This window comes from Vigna umbellata, chromosome 1 (genome assembly GCF_029865625.1).
Source record: "Vigna umbellata cultivar VRB3 chromosome 1, Vumbellata_1.0, whole genome shotgun sequence".
NCBI lineage: Eukaryota > Viridiplantae > Streptophyta > Magnoliopsida > Fabales > Fabaceae > Vigna > Vigna umbellata.
In genome coordinates, this window is record NC_142165.1 from 70,830,144 (window position 1) to 70,847,492 (window position 17,349).

Here is a 17,349-nt window from a genome sequence, read left to right on the forward strand (position 1 = left end):
AAACCTCTCAGACTCTCGCTCATATCTCGCGCTCTCGCTCTCATCTTTGCCTCCCTCCCTCCGATTTCTCCTCTCCACCAAACCCCATCATCAGCGCCGCAAGCACCGCCGTTCAACCACGCCGCCGGCCACCACGCGCAAACCCGCAAGCACCGTCGTTCAACCACGCCGACTGCATCGCCTCTCGAGTGAAGAGCAAGCGGTGGAAGATCCAGATCCAGATCCAGATCCAGATCCAGATCCCGTGCCAGTGGTGGAGTCGCTTGCCGTCGCTCGCCGCTTGCCGCTCGCCGCTTGCCGTCGCTCGCCGCTTGCCGTCGCTCGTCGCTTGCCGTTGAGAGCCGCTTGCCGTTGACGATTTTCAGAAACTGGGAAATGGGGTTTGAGGCTGGGTTTCAAAAGTATGAATCCTTGGTTTCTTTGATTTTTTTTCCATTTGTTATATGGTCTGTAATGTATCTGAACTATTATTTTCTGATTTTCTGATGTATCTGAACTTTGATGCTTTCATATGATTTTCGGATTTTATTTTCTGATTTTGTTTCCATTTGTTATATGCTCTGTGATGAACAACATGAATTCTTTCATCCTAGTGGCTTTTGTTATATGCTCTGTAATGTATCTGAACTTTGATCTTTGTAATGAATTTTGATGCTCTGTGATGAATCCCACCAGGTTCAGCAGTATTTTGAATTTTTTTTATTGAATTTTCTGATATACGGTCTCGGTTCAAAGGAGGACCGAGGCGAAAATCGATCTCTTTTTGACTCGTTCGCAACCGAGGCATTAAACTTATCCTTTTTACCTCGTCTCTATATGCCTCGGTTGCAGAACCGGTGCCTATAAACGAAATTAACCGGTGCCATTTCCGTTTCCTGTACTAGTGTTACTAAAATTTCAAAACACAAAAAAAAAACCTAGATAATTACACCACATCATATAATCACGTACATATTTCTAAAGAGATTCCAAAACAAAGTCCTCAATTTATTAGCGAGCATCGTTACTCTTGTATTCTCATTTGTTAATATTATAAAATGATCATTACAAAAGAGATACAACAACCAACAAATACAAAAACGTAAGTTAATGATAATTTCAACATTCATATACAATTATTATATAAAAATCAATTAAAATCAACTTACCAAATCATCATCTCATCAATCAAATAAAATTTTCAATCAGTCACAGAGATATGACTATACTTAATTATTTGGATTTATGTATCCACTCAAAGTTTTGAAGCTTTGCTTTATCATGTAAATTAAATTCTCAATTTTATCATTCATGTAGTAGTACCTAGTTCTAACCTCTCATGACAAAGTGAGTTCTATAATACTTAATTATATATTACATTTTATTTAGCCTTGTAATGCTCTTCTTGAATTAATCACATTTCACCACATATTTCTCCTTAAAGGTATTATATATGAAACACATAGACTTGCCAAATGAGCACGTTCACATAGCGAGTGAACCCTAGAGGTTTACTTGTCTAGTGGGTGAATGACTCACCTACGAGTCCAACACTAAAACCAAATTCATATCAATTCACCCAACGAAGCAGATTCACTCGGTGAGTTTTCAAACACTCATCTTAAACAAAATTATGCAATTCTAGGTTCAGATCACAATTTACATATACATGCCAAAATTAAAATGAAAATCAACATGCAATTTGTTATAATCAACTTCCCTTACCTTAATTCATAATTTAAGCTCCCAAACACCTTTTTGCAATCCCCTCCTACAGACAACCTAACTACATACACAAGAAGATCAAATTAATGATCTAAGGGCATGGTTGGACTCACTAATACACAAAAAGTTCATGGGAGTAGAGAAAACCGACATTCAACCCATAATAATTCAAGAAATTGGGAAAACATAGATTGAACTCCTATAAATAGGGATAAAAAGAACCTACTTTATTCTTGATTTTGATTGGTGAGATTTGTAGAGTTCTCCACAGTGATTTTAACAGTAGGCTCTGATCGAAGAATAGATGAAATTGTAGTAAGATATCAAGGAGAGAAGATAGAAATTTTAAAGTCACAATCTCATATCACATCTCAAACAACTTAAAATAAATAAACACAATATTTAAAACAATTTAACTTTACCCAATTATACATATAAAGGATCAAGTTTTGCTTAGTGCCTCCATTTTCTTACCTAGTAAGTCACTTTAATTGATAGGCTCCCTTAGCGACTACATAACTCATCCAAAAAAAAAAAGGAGTTAAGAGCTCCCTAAAATTGAACTTCCATTTGGTTCCTAGTGACACAAACATCTTGCCCAATGCTCTAAGCACGCCTAACGACATCTAGTTTGTGCTTAACGGTCCAAACCCCTATAGCTCATTAGAAATAATTCTTCTATGGCATCCAATAACTTTCCTTCTCGCTTACATACTTGGGGACTGGGAGCCAAAATTGTTGAGCTTGCCCATCACATCTAGGGCCAACCTAACAAAATGTAAGAGTGGTGTTTAGTGGAAGAATTATTTCCATTAGCACCCATTTTTGAGGTCTCGTCTAGTAGGACTACAAAATTCAAAATCTAAAATGTGTGTATCATAGAGGTTTATTGGATCTATATGATTTATTTTACCCTTTTCTTTTTCTAAAAAAGATCTAATTCAATTTAAAGTCTACTCAAATAGTATCAATTGATTAATACACCATACTTACATTAAGACTTTTACATAATCCCATTTCTATCAAAATAGTTCATATCTCATCATAAAAATTACTTCACAAACAAGATAGAACCTAAAGCCACAAAATTTACTAAAACATTACACCTTCACTAAAACATCATACCTTTAAAACACTAGTAAAAAATGTAGATTTTGACGCTCCATATACGCTTCGGTTATACAAAAACCGAAGCGTACAAGGTTATATACCTCAGTCCCCATTCAACCCGTGGTGGAACAACCCTATTGCCTCGGTTCAGACAAAATCGAGGCCTATACAACCTTGCTGCTCAGTCTGAGAAGTCTGAAAAGGCACTGAGAAGTCTGACCACAAGCTACTGCCTCGGTTCGCCCAAAAACCGAGGCTTAAACGCCTTCCTATTGCCTCGGTTAGGACTAGACCGAAGCCTATAAGCCTTTGCTGCTCACCTGCAAAGACCTGAAAAGTCTGAACCATAACCTATTGCCTCGGTTAGTTAGGAAACCAGTGCCTAAATCGTAGCCTATTGCCTCGGTCTATAGGCGAACCGATGCCTAAACCACCTGCCCCAACTACTTCTCCTACGCCTGTCCAACTGCTACTACGCCTGTCCAACTGCTGCTGCTACGCCTGTCCAACCTAGGGCATCGGTTAAACACTGAACCGAGGTCGATTCTCCACACGTTCTACACCATTGATGCTTTTAACCGATGATGTATGGTGATATTACCTCGGGTGTGTGAGTAACCGAGGTAGTAGCTCAACTTCATATTTTCAAATCGCGCAGAACCTCTATTTTCGTCGACAGCTTCTTCTTCTTCCTCGTACACTGTTTTTTCTTCATTTTTGTCCACCAGTGCCTCTCCTTGACTCGCCGCGCCACATCTTTGCTATCAATTTTCTCGCCGGCCTCAGTCCTTATAGTGCCACTACTCGTCGTCGTTTTTGGGCGCGCCTCCTCCCTTCGCCGTCACGCCATTGGTGCCTCGCCGGTGCTACCTCCGCCACTGCTGCTGCCAGTGCTCGCGCATTCAGTCCTGCTCGTCCTCGTTGTTGGTCGCGCCTCCTCCCTTCACCGTCGCACCACCGTTGGCCTACCGGTGCTTCCTCCGCCACTGGTGCTTCCTCCGCCACTGGTGCCTTTGCCGGTACTAACTCCAACGCTGTTTTAATCTTGCTGTCTGCTTTGAGGTTGGTTCATTGTGTTTTTGCTGATAATAATTGGTGGAGGCTGAAAGAGAAACAAATTGTATGAATTGGTTGTTTTGATTTTTTTAATTTTGGTATGCGGTGTATTGGCTGTTTGTTGTTGGCAGTGTATTGACTGTTTATTGGTTGAATATATTACATGTTGCATATGTAATTATTTGTTTGCTTGAATATATATTTTTGTTGTGAATTAGCCTTAGTTTCCCGTTTGAGATTCAATACAAAAATTATTTACTATCTCCAGATTTTTTGAACAAACATACTTTTTACAAATGAAAATAGAGGAGATGGTAATAATAATTTACAAGTATTGAATCTTGAATTGTTCGGTTGGACAGTTTAAGAAAAGTAATAACTTTTTCATAGTTTATTATAACATATCAATTTTAATATACATGTCTTAAATTTCACGAAAATTTGTCGTTGTGTTTTGTATTGATCTTCGGGTGCATATTTGATTGTGATTTATAATCACTTTCATTTCGTGCAACCTGAAGACCAATGCGAAATGCTGGCAAAATTTCGTGAAATATGAGATATGTTGTTTAAAATTGATATGTTTAATAAACTAAAAAAAGTGAATCTTCTTGAATGGGATAGGGTCACACCTTGAATACAAACACGATCAAAGTGATCATTCAAGATTATTGAAATTGTGTAAATAATTTCAGTAAACATGCGTACGGATAGAGGGTGGATTAATTTACCACGCATCAGCACTAAGTACGAGAGAGGGGTAGAAGAATTTATAGAGTTTGCGCAACGTAATGCGAGTACAAGTGGTGATAATGAAGTGAAGTTCAGATGTCCCTGTGTGAACTGTTTGAATGGGAGGAAGTTGAACGCAAGTGATATTAGGGAACATCTTACCTGTGATGGTTTCATACGAAGTTATACAACATGGATATGGCATGGCGAATTAACAGACTTTCCAACTGTCTCTCCAACTGAAAATGTTTATGATTCCACAATGGATATGGAAGATCAAGTAGAAGAAGACAACTTAGAGGACATGATCCGCGATGTTGGTGCAGAAGCTTTTGCCCAAGCGCATGTGTATGAAACGATGTCCACTGATGTGGAGACTCCTTTGTATGCGAGTTCAACTAAGTTCACACGGTTGTCAGCGGTGTTAAGGCTCATGAATTTAAAGGAGAGCAATGGATGGAGTGATAAGAGTTTTACAGAATTTTTGTCGTTGTTGAATAAAATGCTGCCAGATGGAAATACGTTACCCAATCGTAATTATGATGCAAAAAAAATTCTTTGTCCGATGGATATGGAATATAAACGGATACATGCATGTCCGAATGATTGCATATTATATAGGAATGAGAATGAAGTTTTGATAAAGTGTCCAAAATGTGGGTTATCACGATACAAGTCAAAAAATAACGGTGAAGATGGTGGTCACACAGAAAAGAATGGTTCTGCTTTGAAAGTAGTTTGATACCTTCCACTAGTTGCCAGACTTAAGTGTTTATTCGCGAATCCTAAAGACGCTAAAAACCTAAGATGGCATGCAGATGAGAGAACAACTGATGGGCTGCTTCGTCATCCAGCTGATTCAAATCAATGGAAAATTATTGATCAAGAATTCCCCCAATTTGGTGAAGAATGTAGAAATCTTAGGTTTGGCTTAGCTACTGTTTGAATGAATCCATCTGGTAATTTAAGTACCAATCATAGTTGTTGGCCCGTTATACTGATAATTTACAACTTATCTCCTGGATTGTGCATGAAAAGAAAGTACATGATGTTGTCAATGTTGATATCTAGTCCAAAGCAACCCTGAAATGACATCGATGTTTATCTAAGGCCACTAGTTGAAGACTTGAAGTTGTTGTGGGTTGATGGGGTTGAAATATTTGATGCCTTTGCTTCAGAAACTTTCATGATGCATGTCATGTTATTTTGCACTATTAATGACTTCCGAGCTTACGGTAATTTGTCGAGGTACAGTGTGAAGGGTCATAAAGCATGTCCTATATGTGAAGAAAACACAATAGCTCAACAATTAAAACACGGAAGGAAGACAGTGTATATGCGTCATCGGCGATTTTTACAATCTAATCATCCATATCGAAGGTTAAAGAAAGCATTCAATGGAGAACAAGAGAAAGACAATGCACCCAGTCCACTTACTGGACTTGAAGTTGCTGAGAAAGTTAATAGAGTACATCATATATTTGGGAAAACGTCGAAGAAGTCTTCTGTAATGACCCCTTGGAAGAAGAAATCAATATTCTTCGATCTTCCATATTGGTCAAAGTTAGATGTTAGACATTGCATAGATGTCATGCATGTTGAGAAAAATGTCTGTGATAGCTTGATTGGTACACTACTAAACATCCAGGGAAAAACACAAGATGGAGTGAATGCGCGTTTGGATTTGGTTGACATGAAGATCCGAGAAGAGTTGGCACCAAGAGAGATTGGTAAACGTACTTATTTGCCCCCTGCATGTTACACAATGTCCAAACAAGAGAAGATAAGTTTTTGTCTTTGTTTAAAGAGTATCAAGGTATCACAAGGATACTCTTCAAATATCAAGAGCTTAGTGTCAATGCAGGACTTAAAGCTTGTTGAACTGAAGTCTCACGATTGCCACGTCTTAATGCAACAGTTGTTACCAGTGGCAATTCGTGGAATTTTGCCCAAAAAGGTTAGGCTGACCATAACTCGATTGTACTCATTTTTCTCGTCAATTTGTAGTAAAGTCATCGATCTTACAAAGTTAGATGAACTTCAAAGCGAAATTATCATCATCTCTTGTCAACTAGAAATGTTTTTCCCTCCATCCTTTTTTGACATCATGGTGCATTTACTTGTTCATTTGGTCAGAGAAATAAAGTTGTGCGGACCAGTATACTTAAGATGGATGTACCCTATTGAGCGTTATATGAAGATTTTGAAAGGGTACGTCAAAAATCAATATCGTCCAGAAGGTTCGATGATTGAAAGATATATTGCTGAAGAAAGTATTGAGTTTTGCTTTGAGTATATGACTAAAGCAAATCCGATAGGAGTCCCTCGGACATCATGGTTGAGTAGATATTCTATAAGTAAAAGCATCCGAGGTGTGAATGTGGTGACGAAAAGTCGTGAAGAATTGATGCAAGCACATCTGTACATATTAAACAACACAGATGAAGTGATCCCATTTTTGGAAGCACACAAAGCCGTTGTAAAGGACAACTATCCACAACAATCAGAGAAATGGAAATTGATGGAGCATAACAAAACATTCTTGTCCTGGTTCAAATCTAAAGTTTCGAAAGAATCACGGTCCTCTAAGACTTTGTTGTGGTTAGCAAATGGCTTGAAGTTTGATGTTGTATGTTGTGTAGGCTACGAAATTAATAATTGCACATTCTATACAAAGACTTTGGATGATAAAAGCACAGTACAAAATAGTGGCATCAGTCTAGAAGCTGAGTCGCTACAGTTTTCCACATCCAAAGATCAAAATCCTATAGTTGGATCCATGAGATACTATGGTAGAATTGAAGAGATATTTGAAGTTGATTACACTAAGTTTTCCCTTGCACTCTTCAAATGTAAGTGGGTAGATAATAAGAGTGGTGTCAAAATAGATGAATCTGGTATGACGCTTGTTGATTTTCGAAAGGTTGGTTATAGAGACGAACCGTTCATCATGGCATATCAAGCAAGTCAGGTTTTTATGTCAAAGATCCTGCGTCTGACCATTGGTATGTTGTTCTCCAAGGAAAAAGGAAAATTGAAGATAAAGAAGAGAATCTAAGTAATCTTCATATCACTGACAACCATCCATTTAAAACAACAATAAATTTGGATGACGACCCTCTAATTGATTATATACAAGCAATACGAGAAGATCACAATGAGGGAATATATATATGACCAATCCATATAATTATGTATGAATTTCATGTTTGTGTAAATATTTATGGCTTTTGTTAAATAATATATGTTATTTTATAAGTGCTTTATTTATATTTCATCTTATTTATTGTGACAAATATATGGCTGAGTCACCTCATTCGTCAGGCGATGAAGTCCCCACCACTTCTAGACGGACGAGAGGAGCAACGAGGTTACGACAACTTATACTTAGAAGAAATGCAGGTGAGAGGACACCTGTCATTATTGACGTGGTCACTGGAGTTGCATCTGGCCCAAATGCAGATGTATTTAGGTCTTACCTTGGAGTACTAGCACGTGATCGTATCTCTATACTTACTCCATCCTTTGACCATGTTTCTGAGGCTGATCGGAATCTCATATGGCAAGATCTATTGGTAAGTTAAGCAATATTGCTCCAAATTCTATATTCATTATATTGATAAATCTGTATTGATATAAGGTTATTACTTTCTTTGTTGCAGATAACATTTGATATGCCAAACGTCGAGAGCTTAAGGAATAAGTGTTTATCTGCAATTGCATAAAGATTTCGAGGGTTTAAGACAAAATTGACGTCTAGATATATATTTGGACCAAAAAGTAATGAAAATCCATGTTCCAAATATTCAGCAATTGATGAAGAAACATGGCGTCAGTTTATAGAGCTTCGTTCATCCGAGGCGTGGCAGGTAAGTGCAGTAAAATCATTCAATTCATCATTCATAATTCTCTACCATGACAATTGTTTCGTTTTGTCATAGGAAAAAAGGTCAAAAGCACAGGGAATAAGCGCTCAGAATAAAAATTCACACCTACTGTCTCGTGGTGGATATAGGAAGCTTGAAGAAAAAATAATGAAGTAGAAGTCAGATAGTAGACTTCCACTTTCTGAGGGTGGTGACCCTCCTCCTCCTCCTTCACCACCATCTCGGCACGACAAGTGGAAGTTAGCCCGTATAAGACCATCGGGCTCCTAAACTTCCGAGTCTGCCAGAGAAATATCTGAAAGAATTGTAAGATGTCATTTCTTATATTTTTACATTAATTTTGTTATATATATTACATAGATCTTTCAAATGATATTGAACTTTTGTTATGTGACAGGACTCCTTGGTTGAGCAGAGCTCCCAAGGTCAATTCACACAAGAAGGTCGTCAAGATATTCTTGCCACAACTATTGGACGACCTAAGCACCCAGGACGGGTGCGTGGTGCTGGGACTGGCATAGGCATACGACAGTTTTTTGGGTCTTCCTCGCGTTCATATTCATACGAAAAGATGAAAGAGGACATAAGAAAAGAGATGACGCAGGAGATCACAAAGAAGGTTCGCGCAGAGTTGTATGATGAAGTTGCTTAAATGGTTGCGCGCCAGTTCCAGCAGCATTATGAGGATTATGGCAATCGTCCTCCGCCATCTCCTGTAGCGGAACATGTTGTGCCCCCTATAGGTAAACTTATTTATTTTTGGTTACTAATTTACTTTTTGCATAACCTAACATTTAATTTGACAGGTAGAAGCGGTAAAAGAAGTTGTTTAGCTGCCGGTGCCCCAGGGGACGACATGGATGAAACTCGTCCATGTCAGTTATATATTCTTTCTGATACTGGGACCATGCTAGTGGCTCGTGGTACAGTTTATGAGACAGCCACTGTAGTGCATGGTGTACAACTTTCAGAAGATGAGTTCAAGGTCACGGTGGATGAAGTTGTCATAGCGGATGTCGTTCTTCCTGTGCCTACAGATGAGTTCTTCACTATGGAAGAAGCATTTAAGTCCTTTGTCGCCTGGCCTAGACATTTGGTTGGTGATGTATCTAATCCCCCGGTAAACACTCGTACTATATACTTCTCAATTTTAATATTTACTTCTAATTGACATTATAACATAACCATTTTTGCATTTAACAGCAGATAGGTCAAGAGGGAAGTCCTACACCGAAGAAGACTCATTTATTTGAGGATGACCCTCTTGGTGCGTTAGACGAGCTTGCTAAGATAATTTCAGATGTGCCGATGAATGTACACTAGGATTCTATTACATTTGGAAGAGAAGCTCAGATCCCATTGTAATTGCATCATCAAGATGTTAGGGAGCTTGCGTCGGGTAGAGAAGAAATTAATATTATTTTAGGTATATTATGAAAACTTTTTTATATAATTCTATTTTATCAACTTACTTATATAATATTATTTCTTTATTTTAGGTATATGTTTGATGTTAGTAACAAGAAGGGGTTCAACGATGTATATGGGTTCATTGACCCCTCTATGACTCATGAAAGAAATAAATTTGATGATATCCAAACATACATCACCACCTGCTTTGGAATGGGGAAGGAGATATATTTTCTCCCTTATATACATGGGTAAGTGAAGTTTGTTAACTTCAACACATTCATTTATTAATTTTGGTATATGACTATAAGTTATTACCAATTTCAGGTGTCATTGGCAGCTACTTGTGATCTCCATACCGGAGAACACTGCTGTCTGGTTTTGTTCATTGCAGAAGTCTCCTCCCAGCCCTCTCAGACATGTAGTAGATTGGTAAGAATCTCAATGTTTCGACTTTTTTGTTATATAAATGTATGCTAAAGGAATTTTTTTTAATAATTCCCTTGCAACACATATGATGTTATCTGGGAGATCTACTGCTACAGCTAAAAAGCTTGCATGGGTTGTCCTTAAGGTTTGGTATTTTAGTTCATACTTTGTTACATTTGGTTCCATTCAAATGATGTTACTTAACATTTTATAATTATGATGATATATTGTAGTGTAATAGACAAATGGGGTCATATGAATGTGGTTACTACGTTATGTTTTGGATGATGACCATCATTCGTGCACATTACACCAATGGATGGGAAACGGTAATATTTAGGTTTGAATTTTATGTTCTCTATAGTTTGGATTTCATATACACTAATTGAAATCTTTGTGTTTTATGCAAAAATTTAATAGGACTGCTCCAATTCCAGAGAAGTCAATTCAACTTGTGAGGAAAACACTTGCTAAATATGTAATTCATTTATATAATAGTATGTAGTAGATATTAGGATATAGTAAGTTCTAAGTTTATGTTTCTAAGTTTATGTTTCTAAGTTGTTTTATGCTTTTCTACATTATTATAAGTTTAACTTTGTACATTGCATTGATTTATGCTTGAAACTTGATTTATGATTACATTGGATTGATTTATGCTTCTAAGAAGTTGATTTATGATTCCATTCAATATATTTATGTTTTAGTATAATTTTCATTTAAAATATACGTTTCTACATTATTCTAGACTGTTCTGGCTATAAAAATACATGCAGGTCTGTTTCTGTGGTTGGGAATGTTGCAGAAACAGACCTCATTTAAAAAAAAAAGAATATATGCCTCGGTTATGGTCACAACCGAAGTAGAAAGACCCCTTACGGCCTCGGTTATGTCACACCCGAAGCAGAAAGTCTTGCGGATGAGTTAAAAAAAAAAGAGTCTACTGCCTCGGTTTCAGCTATAACCGAGGCATAAAGTCATACGAAAAAAAAATTAAAAAAACCAAAAACATTACTGCTTCGGGTAATACTGAACCAAGGCAAAATCCTCTGCTTTCATGCCTCGGTTCTCAACCGAGGCCAAAAGTATTAGACTTTTTGTCTCGCCTGAATATGCCTCAGTTCGAAAACCGCTGCCTATAATACAAAAATAATCGCTGTCGTTTCCCCTTACTGTACTAGTGAAACTAAGAATACAAAAATAAAATATTCCAATTTCACATGCTTCACTACACGAAAATATTGAACTTGTAACTTTGTTTCTACCTCAAAAAAATCAAATAACTAATCTCAATCATTGTCATCTGGTACCATACATTAATAACAAAATAAATCATACAATCGTACAATTGCCAACTAGTTTAATTTTTAGCCGACGTAAAACATTCTCAAATAAACATTAGTTATCACTCAAATTAGTTGTAACAAAAAATGTTCATTCAATTTACATTACATAAAATTCATAAGTTTATATAAATATAATCATATCCGTAACAACTTTAATAAAAACTTAATCTGCAATTTGTTTTCAAAATAATATAACTCAACGAACCCAAATGTCTAGATGCCATCATGAAATATTTATTGTGAAACTACATTTTCTTAGCACAAATAAAATAATCAAAATCGTGATTGTTTATACCTAAGAATATATATTATACTAACCTTAAATCCTTAAATACATATATAATAGAAAACAAAGCCTCAACTTCCAAACTTATTAACTATTAGAATACACAAATTTCATAACATTTATTTGAAAATAAAATACTAATTTACCACCGTACATAAAATTTTAATTATAATATATATTAAAACATTATTATGCTACATTGTATGTAAACGATATAATAAAAACAATTAAAATTTTAGGTTATCATTGAGTGTAGTTAAAAAAATAAAATTAAAATTTTAATGGTTGTGAGCTTGCTAAACTCAAATTTGGTGAGATTTATTTTTGTGGAATTGCATAAATAGGGTAACACTTTGATGCACTATTCTAGAAAATGTTTTTTATACCAGCTTTCGCATAGATATAGAAGTACGGGTTATAAAAAGTATTTGACTTTTTATATCGATCCTAGAATAGGTATAAAAAGTCTCACTTTTACATCGATTATTTTTAGAACAGATATAAAAAGTTTCTTTACACTTGTTATTTTCAAAACAAATATAAAAAGTCTCACTTTCTATACATATTGTTGCTAGAATAGGTATAAAACACTTCACTTTTATACTATTTATACTCACTTTTATACTAGTTATGACTTTAACCAGTATAAAAAGTCTCACGTTTATACGTTATAAAAGTAAGACTTTTTGTACCTGTTGAAGTCAAAACTGGTATAAAAGTGAGACTTTTATACTTGTTCTTGCAATAATTGGTATAAAAAAGGATGTCTTTTTTCAATACTAGATTTGTATATGTTGTCATCCATATACAGATCGTCGTATAATTCAATCCTAGAATATAGTTCAAATAATCAATATACTACGAGCAAAATAATTAATATTGTTTTTACTATTTGCACTTCAAAATAATTTCTAAACTCAATGTAATACTTATCTAACATACTTTCCAAATATATTTACCTAACATAGTTACTTAACATGTAATATCTACTATTTACACATCAAATAGTTCTGAAACTAAAAATACAATATTGAATACATCTAATATTTACCTAACATAATCTAAACACACTTCAAAGAAATGCAGTCTACTACTGCCGAACATTCTTTATGACTTGTTGTTCCATTGGAGATGCGTTACCAAATATTTACACAAGAAATAGTTTGAGTCAAATTATAATATTAATGACTTAAGATAGTAGTTATAAAATGTTCATGTTACCAAATTTCATGAGTCAACAAAATTTGCACTCAAAATTCCATATTGACGTGAACACTACTAGTTAAATTCATAAAATTTACAATTATATTTCAATAGTCTCAAAGATTAACTACTTACACTTGGTGTAATGAACTACAACTTCTTTTTAGAGGTGATATATGTTCTCTACAACCTCGAATATGCCTGAATAACTCTATAAAGTTAAATATATATTAAAATGAGTGCCTAGTATGAAACTTAATAAAATCAAATTACGTGTACACAACCAATAAATTATTAAAAAACTTACAATACTAGTGTACTTTTAATTGTCTAAGCGTAAAGTGTTTTTATGTAAGGAACACAAGAAAACCAAACGAGACTGTTGAAGAAGAATTATTAACAATCCTCAGTGACCCCTACAGTTTCAAACAATAGTGGTGTGAAATAAGATTTACATAAACATAATTCTATTAATAAAAAAACATACTTATTAGTTTAAATAAGGTGCTAAATACCTTTTTTCCTTTTTAAAAGTCTTTTTGAAAGAAGAAACAATAACATTTAAAACATACAAATATCTTCTAAAAATTCAAGTTGTTTAATATCAAATGATGTTACCTTAGACAATTGAATCTTTTGTCAAGTATTTCTATTCCAAGCTCTTTTGTGATATCTTGCCAAACAAAAGGTTACTTTTAAAGGGAAATAACTTGAGAACTTAAGGTACATACATAACCATAAACACTTTTCAATATTTTGATGTTACTTCAATGCAATGCTATCAATTGATATGTTAAATTATTTGTAATACAACAACATAACTTAGATGTGAAGGAGCATATTAATGTCTAGCATTAGTTTTACGAAAAAAGAAAAACTTCAATAACATGGTCTTTTGCTGCAAAAAAAAGGGTATCAAATCATTTCCGCCTAGGACAAACATATGCGTAATAAATAAGAAAATAGGACAAAAACCTTATTTTACAATGACTTCCATGACAAATAAACCTTATTCCAAACCCAACACTGTAAGCGATTTTCATAAATCGCAAGTGATCCAATCCAAGCAAGCAAATAGGACCAAAACCACATCCATTGATATGGATATAGTTTAGATTGGAAATTTGGCTTTTTCAATTTTTTAAAATCTACATAAGTAAATCATAAATCTGATTTGAAAAAATTATAAAACATAAATCAAATAAAAAAATTTATTTAAATGGATTCTTAATTGAACAATACAGTGTAAAAATGAATAAGATTGCGAAAAAACCCTTGAGCAAAAGGAAAGACAAATGGTGAAAAATTAGTTGGAGAAATTATTAGTTTGTAAACAAGTCAAGTTAGTTTTTTCTGTTAGTTCAAAAATCAGTTTTCATAACTGATAGCACACTTCTGTACATAAACTGCATCAATGCAGTATCAATAAAGAACATATACATTTCATTCATTTCACTTTTCTTATGAATTCTCCAATAGAAATGAGCATGATGAAGGAGAATGGAAGAAGACAAAGAGAGACGGCTACTCATCAATCACGAAAAAAATTCACATAGTTTCAAAATTTTCTTCTCCCGTCATACCAAATTAAAATTAGAATAAAAGAGCAACCAAAGACATTAATTAACTAAAACATGAGTAAAGCCAAAAGTTGGCATTTTTTTGTGGTAATATAAAACAAAAATAGATAGAAAATGGTATTGGATGTCATAATTTGCATTGATCATGTATTGTTTAAATACAAGTATTAATGTGCAATCAAGATTTTATAATTATTGTAAGACAGACAAATACTTTCCTAAATAGAATGCATGATAAATAATTACAATAATTACTGCAATATTACACCATAAAAGAAAATTAATTTGTGAATTACCAAAATCAAAAATCATAAATGATAGGATATTTGACAGATTATTTGATTCTGTCTAACTCCCCCTCTCAAACTGGTGGTAACATGGTCATGCCAACTCTCTCTTAGCAAGCTGAATCTTGTATGAATGAATATTACACTCATTACCGACATTATGCTTAAGGCAAAGAAATACTCAGCTTATCATCTTCTCTATGCTCTTCTCATTTCTCAAATTCTTGAATTCAGAGGAGTACATGTAGAAGGTGAACACACTCAATCCATCAATTCCATTGGCACATAAATTGGAGAAACAACTCTACGCCAAATGGGTTTTGTTGCCCGGGGAAATGTATTTCTTCACAAGGAAGAAGAAAATCAAAGTGATGAAGATGTGCATATGGCTGAGCCAGTACGCGAAGCTTCTCCATCTACTGCTGGTCCCTCCTCCATTCGTGCATCCTCAACTTTTTTAATGGACGAATATTTTGCCAATCTCTCACAACAAATGGAGGACATGAGTTTGGCTCATCAAGCAAGTTTTGATGAGATTATTGAAATGCAACAAACTCACTATGATTATGTCACTGAAAGGTTTCAAGACTTTGATACTAGATTAGGCAATATTGAGGGGCACTTAAGTCTTCAACCCCCAGACTATCCTCCATCCCCTCCATTTTAGAGTTATATTTGTATTAGGATTTGAGTTTCTATGTTTGCTTTATTTTCCCACACTAGTACAGAAACAACGTACAATGTCGAATATTTTTGGCCTTTCACATCGAATTCAAGAACGACGTCATATTGGGAGACGTTTAATTGATGTCGAATTTAAAAAATTCAGCATCAATTTAACGTCGAATTTTGTCAATATACGACGTTAATCAATTTTTTCCAATTAATTATAATCATTTTTTTACAAATCTACCAGACCTGAAAAGAAAAACTATGAACGATAATATAGAATCAACAACAAATAACAATAACAAACAAGTTCAATCAAACAACAACAAACAAGTTCAACGAAACAACAAACAAGTTCAACCAAACAACAAACAAGTTCAACCAAACAACAACAAAAAATAAGTTCAACAAAACAAAACAACAAACAAGTTCAGAAATAAGTTGTTCAAAACAAAAATGAAAACTAACCTTCAAAAGGTGGGTTCATCGGAATAAAGTGTTGCCACTAGTAAGAGAGAAAGCAGAATGCGCCTATGAAGTATAAGAACACGAAAATAATCGATGAAAACAAAACAAAAGAAATATTACATGTGATGGTCGTCAAACTTCGTTCAAGAAAAGTTTGAGCAGAGAAGAGGGTCTCACGCGCTAAGATAAAGTGAATGAATTTTCAATCTCTCGCTCAAATTTTTATTGAATTCACTAACCTTTTGACGTCTAACGCTAAGACATTCGACGTTTTATATCCTTTTACGTTGAATTATAATTCTAAACGACATTTAATATTTGTATTTATTTACAAAATTGTTACCAGTCATTTTAAACGCTGGCTATTGAGTGGTTAGACGTTGAACGCTTGACGTTATACGCTGTTTTTGCATTATTGCCAATGTACTGTGTTATTTCATATTATGAAAATTTTCAATTTTCATTAAGTCTTGAAATGCATTTATTCTCTTTTTGAGGGGAAGCAACACTTGAGGAGAAGATTTTAATTGTTTTTTACTTATGATCAAAAGGGGGGAGAAAATATTTCAAGTAGTACAGTTACTTCTAACATGTTTGTTGTTTGTAAGTCTGTTATATATGCAAGAAAATAGTGATGCTTTTAAACAAAAGATTTTTTTATCATCGTCAAAAAAGGGGAGATTGTTACCAGTGAGGAGCATTGGTGTATTGAAGATATTATGATTTTGATGATACTACAATGTGAAACTTGAAGACTCTTGTTGTAATAAGTTTAAAAGCATTCTTGTAGAATAAACTGTAATAGGAATAATCTTGTTAAATGTAAACTCTTAGAAGTTTTTCCTATCAAGAAGAGTTTGTGCAAATAATCAATTATTTGGTGTAATAATTGATTATCACGAGCTTTAGAAGAAAAGTAATGATCACGCAAACAATCGATTATTGGTTAGAATAATCGATTATCATAGTCTGAGTTAGTTTTGCCCAACTCGCGCAAATAGTCAATTATTCCTCCGAATAATCGATTATCACATTTTGAAAACCCCATAACAGACATGAATAATCAATTATCACTTTTGATAATCGAATTATGACTGACAGTTCTTTTTAGATTCTGACCTCTGGGCTATATATACTCTTTTCCAAACCCTTAGTGGGTTATCTATGCCATTTTAGAATACA

The 17,349-nt window shown here is 34.6% G+C and overlaps 1 pseudogene; it reads left to right on the forward strand.

The window, feature by feature from the left end:
* The first annotated feature begins 4,570 nt into the window (after window positions 1-4,570).
* On the forward strand, window positions 4,571-7,779 carry LOC148206194 (uncharacterized; annotated as a pseudogene).
* The last annotated feature ends 9,570 nt before the right edge of the window (window positions 7,780-17,349 follow it).